This window comes from Rhinopithecus bieti, unplaced genomic scaffold (assembly GCF_001698545.2).
Source record: "Rhinopithecus bieti isolate Rb0 unplaced genomic scaffold, ASM169854v2 scaffold_15643, whole genome shotgun sequence".
In the NCBI taxonomy this organism is placed as follows: Eukaryota; Metazoa; Chordata; class Mammalia; order Primates; family Cercopithecidae; genus Rhinopithecus; species Rhinopithecus bieti.
The window spans coordinates 15,448-24,467 of NW_016808215.1; positions in this window are offsets into that span (position 1 = coordinate 15,448).

Sequence of the window (9,020 nt, forward strand, 5' to 3'; positions counted from 1 at the left end):
CTTGTTTTTTTTTATTCTCCATATTTCTCTCAAAGTCCATTCGATCTGACTGATTTCTAAATGTTGTGGCCTTTTCCAATCCACACCTCCTTAAGCAGGGTCAAGTTTGAAGGATTTTAATTTTGTCAAGTTTTCCATTCCCATACTTCTCCCACTGACACACAAAAAAGGGGAAAATCTTGAATTTTCTGAGCATATTTATCAATGTATTGACTAGTAGGATACAGTTGCCATTTACTTGCTAGTGTCTGTCTTAAAGAATGATGCATTTTGTTGGTGAAAGTGAAAAATATAAGCTTGTCATTTAATATATATCAAAATATTTATCAAGCCGCCCATATGTATCAAAATGTAAAATGTGCATACCGATCTGGAAATCATAGAACAGTAATTTATAATCAAGCAATTTTAGCAGTAAGGAAGGATTTTACAATGATAGTAATGTTTTAAGCTGAAAGTAATTGTCCATCAATATGAATTTGGGTAAGTTTCTGTATGTTCTATACTGTAGATCTACAGAAAGTATGATTTAGCTCTAAAATGACAGGAATGGGTCATGCATATTATTTGGTAAAAACCTGGATTGTACGTTCATAATAACCAGCTAATTTAAGTCTGTTTACATGTATGTTCAAATATATGCTTATAGATAATGTGTGAAAGATTACTCATTATTATATATACAGTAGTTTTCTCTGGAAAGCAAAATTTTTGGCTTAGTTTTTTTTGTGCTTTATTTAAAATATTTGTAATGGACATTTACCAATTATACCAAAGCAGTGAACAGCTATTGATATTATCTCTTATACTTAAGAACTCACGATATGATTGCTCAATTTCGTTGTATGACATTATGACCAACAGTAAAGAATAAACCCCCTGAAGTTAATTTTTTAAATTTCCTGGATTTTTGAGAATACAGATAAATCAGGTATCCAGTAACTTTATATTTCTGTGAAATTTCCTTAGGTCTCAAAATCCATGTTGCCTAGGATGTCCTAGTACAATCCAGTTTTATAAATTGATGCTCACAGCTTTTCCATCAGATTTCCCCTTGCTGGATGAATATGGTGACCAAAGCACTGGCATAACTTGACTTGCAAGGTGTTGGTTCAAGTTGCACGGTGTCATCAGAAATCCAGGGCTTCTAAAGCATGTCTTTGATATCATCACTTACAGGGGAGAGCTCATGGTGGTTTTATCAGTTGGAATGCTTTTAGTTCTAAGTAACAGAAAATTTAGAGTTGCCTAAATCAAAACTGTTTCTTAGTTCATATAAATGAAAAGATACAGATAGTGTAAGGCTAGGGTCTGGGTAAGGTAGGGGGATTTTATATTGCTTTCCTTTAATTCTCTGACCTCTCTTTTCTTGTGAATTCTTGTCGTCACATTATTCACAATATAGCAGCATCACCTGCTTTCTTACTTCACAGCCGAAGGAAGAGATATTCTGTACCATTTTAGTCCTGTGTGGTTCTGGCTCCCTAAAATGAAAAATGCGTAGAATCTCTCACACTCCGATTCCCACTAACAACTGAGACTAACCAAGACAACCAAGGACACTGCTGGTCCCCTAGCCTACTCCTAGTGAGAAGCAACAGCAGGCTACCATGAGAAAAGGGAAGAACATGGAGAATCCTTCTGTGGTCCCGGTGCAAAGGGATGGCCAAAAGCTGAGGACGGGGCAACAGGAACACTGAGAAAACTTTAGCCCTCCAGTTCTCACCCTAAGCACAAGATAACACTAGAGAAATTTGAAGCCAGTGGTACAACTAAGATATATATTGCAACAACAAAACCCAATTCCAGCTTAATTCCTGACAAGATTAATTCACCACTCCACTCTGACATCCTAGCAGAACATGTGTGCCCAGTTTTAGGCAAAAAATAATGTTTTCCTCAGTCTCTACTGTTCTGTATATGTTTTCTGGCATTTTATTTTAAAAATACAAGATCAAAAGTTGAGAACAATCTTCTGCCAATAGATAGCAGACCAATCAATAAAACCACACTTATAGATAACAATATTTTGGAAATATTGGAGAATTTTACATAACTGATTGATGTACTAAAGACTCCAGTGAAAAGGGCAGATAATATGCATGAGCTGATAGGGATTTCAGTAAAATTTAATAGTCAAAAGGGAAATGCTAGGAAAAGAAATTTTATGCTACTGCTTTTACTTTTATCAGAACACTTTTGAAGGACTTATGAGTAGGCTCAACATAGTAGAGAAGTGTCAGAACTTGAATATAGGTCAATAGAAATCACACAAACTAAAACACAAAAAGAAAAAGTGTGAAGAAAACAATACAAATCTGATATTTGCATACTTGGAAACCCAGGGGCAGGGGGAGAGAATGGGAAGAAAAGATATTTACAGAGATAATGGCTGAGAATTTTTCAAAAATAATAAGACTTCACCCAGATTCAAGAAGCTCAGAATACCAAAGCAGTATTTTTTTAATAAAGAACAAAACTAGATTATTGCCAAGTAGCTAAAAATGGATGGACAGTGCAAAGAAAATATTAATGGCAGACAGAGGAAAGGGACACATTATATGTAAGAAGCAGAGTGAGAAAAACATCAGACTTATCACAAACCATGCAAGCAAAAGACAATGGAGTTATATCTTTAACATTTAGAAACAACAACAAAAAATATGATCAATCAAAAATCTAAGCCTGGTGGAAAAAATCTTTCAGAAGGTATGCAAAATAAAGACATTTTCAGATGAACGAAAGCTGATAGAATTCACTGTTAGCAGACCTGCACTGTAAGAGATATTTAGCATACCAGAAATAGACTTGGATCTACCAAAAGACATAACTATGAAAATAGTTATTTCAATCATTTTAAGTGTAAAATAATTTTTATTACTCCAAAATGTAATTCAGTAAAGCAAAATTAGGAATGAGGTTTTATTAATTTAGAGGACATATAAAAGTAAGATGTTTTGTAAGAACACTGCAAAACAGGGAAGACAGAAATTAGAAATATACCAGCAGAAATTAGAGGTATATGTTGGTACTCTATACATTAATTGGCATAATATGATTTGAAGATAGACTGGAATATATTTTAAGCCCTAGAGTAACCATTTAAGAATTTTTTAAAGTACAACTCATAAGTCAGTAGTAGAGATTAAATTCTGGTTCCAAACATAGCAATGTAGAAGCAAGCTGGCTTCACTCCTTTCAATAGAAAACTAAAGACAAATATACAGCTCCAAGATTATCACCAGCAATATCCCAGAACTCAAATAGAAGGAGACAGTTCCTGAGGATACAAATAAGTGAAAAAAACTGAGCAGATGGTAAGAGAATTGGACTTTCCTATCCACATGCCCTTCCCCCTAATCTGCCTGGCACCAAGACTGTGGAAAATTTTCCCCATCTCACAGTTTCTACACTGGAAAATGTTAAGGTGGACAACCAGCCTCCTCACCATCTTGGGTTCCCTGGCAGGAGACTGGTCTCTGACTCAACCTACAGAGAGCATCAGGAGTAACTGAAGAGAGAAATATCCCTGAGGACAGCCAGAGACAAAGGAGGGAGGTGGGAATACTGCCCCCGTCATGGAAACTCTGTTCTGCAACTCAGCCAAAGGAGACAACAATCAGAGTGGCTGTTCAGCATCACTACACTGTAGGTCCCCAATCATGAACCACTAGCCAGCTTTCTTACAACTAGGATATCCTCTGTGGGACCTACCCCTTTTGGGATGAGTGGCACTGTGATTACTAGAACTGAGGCAAGCCTGGAGTTAATATGGCATCTAGTACCAAAAATAAGTCAGTAACCCAGCAGGAAAGAAGAAAATCAACAGGTAAAATAAAAAGAATCTCTAGGGAGCCATATCCAATAAAAAACAAAACCAGCCAGACAGAGAAGACTGGAATATATAATCATTCGATGCAAAGACAGACACACATTCACAAGCAACAACAGCAAACAGGGAGCCATGGTGTCCCACAAATGGACAAAGCAAGGAACCAGTGACGGATCCTAACAGGAGGACAATATGTGAACTCTCTGACCAAGACTTCAGAAGAGCTGTTTTAAGGAAACTCAGTGATCTCCAAGATAGCACAGAAAAGCAATTCAGAAGTATATCAGAGAACCTGAACAGAGAATAAAGTAATATTTTAAGATCAAACAGAAATCTTGGAACTGAGAAATATGTTTGCTGAACTGAAACATGCATTAGAGGCTCTCAGTAGCAGAATGTATCAAGCAGAAGAAAGAATCAGTGAGCTCAAATACAGGCTATTTGTAAATACACAGTCAGAAGAGAAGAAAGAAAGAAAAAGAGCAAACATTTCCTGAAAGATACAGAAAATACCTCAAATGACCAAAACTAAGAATTATCGATGTTCAGGAGGGAGTTGAGCAAGAGCAAGGAATAGAAAGTGTATTCAACAAAATAAAAGAAAACTTTCCAAAATTTAAGAAAGAGATGAATATGCAGGTATAGGGGAGTAATAGAACAGCAAACAGATTTGACCCAACTAAGACTACCCCAAGGCATATAATAAACTCTCATAGGTCAAGGAGAAAGAATTCTAAAAGCAGCAAGAAAAAAAACAAGCAAATAACATATAAAAAAGCTCTAATTCATCTGGCAAAAGACTTCTTAACAGAAGTCACACAGGCCAGGAGGAAGTGGAGAGACATTTTCAAAGTGCTGGGAAAAAAAAAAAAAAAAAAACTATCGTTCGAGAATACTGTATCTAGCAAAGTTATCCTTCAAATATGGGGGAGAGATAAAGTCTTTGTCAATGTCTGGGAATGTTTAAGGCCCCGGTTTGGGTTCAAGCCTGCTGGAAAAATGTGCAGCTGTTTGGGTCACAGAGTGGTCAAAGCACTGTGATTTTTGATCAGGACACAGAAAAAGACAGTAACTGGAGGACTCTACATTAGCCATTTGTGTGTACTGGACACTTCTTTGGAGGACTACCTATTGAAATTCTTTGCCCATTTTAAGTTGGGTCTTTTCTTCTCATTGTCTTCCACATGCTAAATATTATATAACAGTCTCCTCCATTGTTGTCTGTAATGTAAAACCATCTTGGGAGGGAGATCCTGGAAAATGGGTAGATGCTTGCTTTTCTTCTTCAATATGGACAAGTTGTTAAGAAGGGGTTGTTGGTGATGCCAAGTTAATAACAGCCAACCCAACACAGGGATCTAAGGGTCTGAAGAGTAGCAAGAGTCTTAACATTAGAATCCATACACGTGTGTGTTCAGACCCTTTATGTGATACTGCAGCTATGGCTATGGTGAGATTTTACCTCCTTGGAAACAACAAAAGTGCCCACACAGCTGAATATCCCTATCAGTGATATGTGAGATAAATAATATTTCACTGTGTGAACAAAACCAAAGGATTAGAAATCAGAGAGAGGAAACTCCAACAACACATATTGCAAAAAAAAAAAATATATATATATATATATATAATCCATAATAGAAAAAAAATCATAATGAACAGCGGCAAGTCATTAAATAAAAGTTCAAATCGACAATGAAAATATGTAAAGGATACCACAACCCATGTTAGTAACTAGGAAGTCAAAACTACAACCAGGATCTATTCTTTATCCCTTAAGGTTGTCAAAGTTTTTTCTTTTCTTTTCCTTTCTTTCTTTCTTTCTTTTTTTTTTTTTTTTTTTTTTTTTTTGAGACAGAGTCTCACTCTGTATGGGCCCAGGCTGGAGAGTGCAGTGGCATGGTCTCGGCTCACTGCAAACTCTGCCTCCCAGGTACAAGTGATTCTCATGTCTCAGCTTCCCAAGTAGCTGGGATTACAGTCATGCACCACCACACCTGGGTATTTTTTTAAAATTATTTTTAGTAGAGATGGGGTTTCACCATGTTGGCCAGGCTGGTCTCAAACTCCTGACTGCAGGTGATCTGCCCACCTCGGCTTCCCAAAGTGCTGGAATTACAGGTGTGAGCCACTGCGCCCTGCCAGATTGTCTAAATTTTTTCAAGAAAATGTGGTGAATCTGCTACTCTCATAAACTGTTTGTGGGAGTGGAAACTAGTGCAGTTGCTTTGAGGAATTAATTAGCAGTAGCTATTAAAAGTTTAAATATGCTTACCACATGACCTAGCAATTGCATTTTTTCTGTGCCTCCCATGGAGAATGCTCACACCTCATAGGAGGGCATGAGTGAGACATTTATTGCAGCTTTTTTGTAATAGTGGAAAAATTGAAAACAATTTCAATGTCTTTCATCATAAACTGTATAAACACATTTGCAAAACATTATGTAGCATATAAGGTGAATGATGTTCTTTAAGTCTTACAAGGATACACATTCTACACATTTAAATGCATATAAACGAGTCCAGAATAGTAATAAATAAATAAAAATAAAATAAACAAAAAAGAGTCCATAAGAATAGATACTAAACTGATAATAGTCTCTACCTTAAAGACAGGGAATGAAGAGTACTGGGCAGCTGTGGTGGTCGAAGGAGATGTTAGCTGTATCTTGCGTTATAGTAATTTAGAAGAAAATAGTAGATTATCATTTTATAATTTAAAAATATTAATACTAATAATATTACTACTAATAGGGGAAATCGAGTTAACAAATACCCAGTTATATGATAGAAGTGGAAAATGCAATTTCTCAATCCAGAATACATGAAAAAAGTATAGCTTAACTAAGCATGGTACCAAGAGAAATATGCACTGACTGGGTGATGTGTCAAAGATTAGCAGCCTTTAGAAAAAGGAACCTTTTGCCCAAAGAGAAGCATTGTTACAGGTTGCATTCCCCGGGAAGTAGACTCTGAAATGGACAGCAGCACTCAGGTGGTGCAAATGTATTACAAATATCAAGAAAAGTATAATTTGAAGTGGAGCATGAAGATGTGATGAAATGGCTACAATTTCATGATAAAACTTGAAAGAATAAGGAGTTATTTCTTAAGGATGAACAAAGAAAGTGGTTTCATGAAATGGAATCTACTTTTAGTGAGGATGCTGTGAGCACTGTTGACATGACAACAAAGGATTTAGAATATGATGTAAACCTAGTCGATAAAGCGGTGGCAGGGTTCGAGAAGACTGACTCCAATTTTGAGAGATATTCTACTGTGGGTAAAATGCGATCAAACACCATCACATGCTACAGAGAAATCTTTCATGAAAGGAAGAGTCAATCACCAGGGCAAACTTCATTGTTGTCTTATTTTAAGAAATTTCCACAGCCACCCCAGCTTTCAGCAACTACCACCCTGATCAGTCAGCAGCCATACACATCAAGATAAGACCCTCTCCCAGAAAAATTACACAGCTCACAGAAGGCTCAAATGATTGTTAGCATTTTTTTTTTTATCAACAAAGTATTTTAAATTAAGGTATGTACATCGCTTTTTTTTCTTTTTTCCTTTTTTTTTTTTTTTTTTTTTTGAGACAGAGTCTCACTCTGTCGCCCAGGCTGGAGTGCAGTGGCGCGATCTTGGCTCACTGCAAGCTCTGCCTCCTGAGTTCACGCCATTCTCCTGCCTCAGCCTCCCAAGTAGCTGGGGCTACAGGCGCCTGCCACCATGCCTGGATAATTTTTTTGTACTTTTAGTAGAGACGGGCTTTCACCGTGTTAGCCAGAATGGTCTCGATCTCCTGACTTCATGATCCGCCCATCTCAGCCTCCCAAAGTGCTGGGATTACAGGCGTGAGCCACCGTGCTTGGCCGTACATTGCTTTTTTTTTTTAGACAAAATGCTATTACACAGGTAAGTGGTATGTTTACAGTATAGTATAAACATAACTTTTATGTGCACTAAGAAACCAAAAAATCATGTGACTCACTTTATTGAGATATTCATTTTATTGCAGTGGTCTGGACCCAAACCTGCAATATCTCCCAGGTATGCACATATTAAGAAAACTTTGGTCAAGTAAGGTGGTCATGCCTGTAATCCTCTGCACTTTGGAAGGCTGAGGTGGAAGGATTAGGGTTGCTTGAGGCTAAGAGTTAGAGACCAGCTTCTGCCACATAGGAAGACCCCATTTCTACAAAAAAATTACATTAAAAAATTATCCAGGCATGGTGGTACATGCCTGTAGTCCTAGCTACTCAAGAGGTTGAAGCAGGAGGATTACTTGAGCCCAGGAGTTTAAAGTTACAGTGAGCTATGATGATTTCACCAGTGCACTCCAATGTAGGCAACAGAATGAGACCCTGTCTCTAAACAAAATACTTTCTGCCCTGAGGTTCATAAAGGTATTAGCCCATGTTATTAAGTGGTGTAATTACTTCTGAAACTAATTACCCAGTGTTAGGTCAAACTTCACAGATTAAGTGCACAGTCCTCATAAGACTTTTTTCATTCCAAACTGCAAGTTCAAGGGTTTCCATGCCACCCTCACTTCTGACCAGCTGACCACTTCTGATCACTAACCTCTCAGGTTTAATAATTTACTGAAACAACTCACAGAACCCAGGAAAATTATGTTTATTAATTACAGCTTTATTATAACAAAAGGATACAAATCAAAACCAACCAAAGGTAGAAAATGCATAGGGCAAGGTCTGGGAGGGTTCCAGATAGAAAATTCCATGGTTCTTTCTCTTGGAATCAGGACACATTACCCTCCCAGCACACAGCTGTATGAGATATAGTTGCCAACCAAAGAAGTCTATCCAAGCTTGTGTTCATAGATGTTATTGGGGCTTTATTACATAGGTGTGACTGATTGAAGAACTGACGTGTAACTAATCTCTAGCCCCCATCCTCTACACAGGCTGATGTTATTTGGCTCAGAGTCCTAAACTTCAAATCACATGATTGATCTGTCTGGTGTAACCAGCACCTATCTGAAGTAATCTCACTAGCATAACTTATCTAGAGGCCCATGATGTGTCTCTGTCAGAGACAGTCTGTCAGATACAGTGTGAGTGGCCCACCGTGAATAACAAAGAGCTTCTATAATTCAGGATATTTTAAGAGTTTAAATGCCATCTCCCAGGAACTAGGGACAGAGGCCAAAAAAGTTGGAG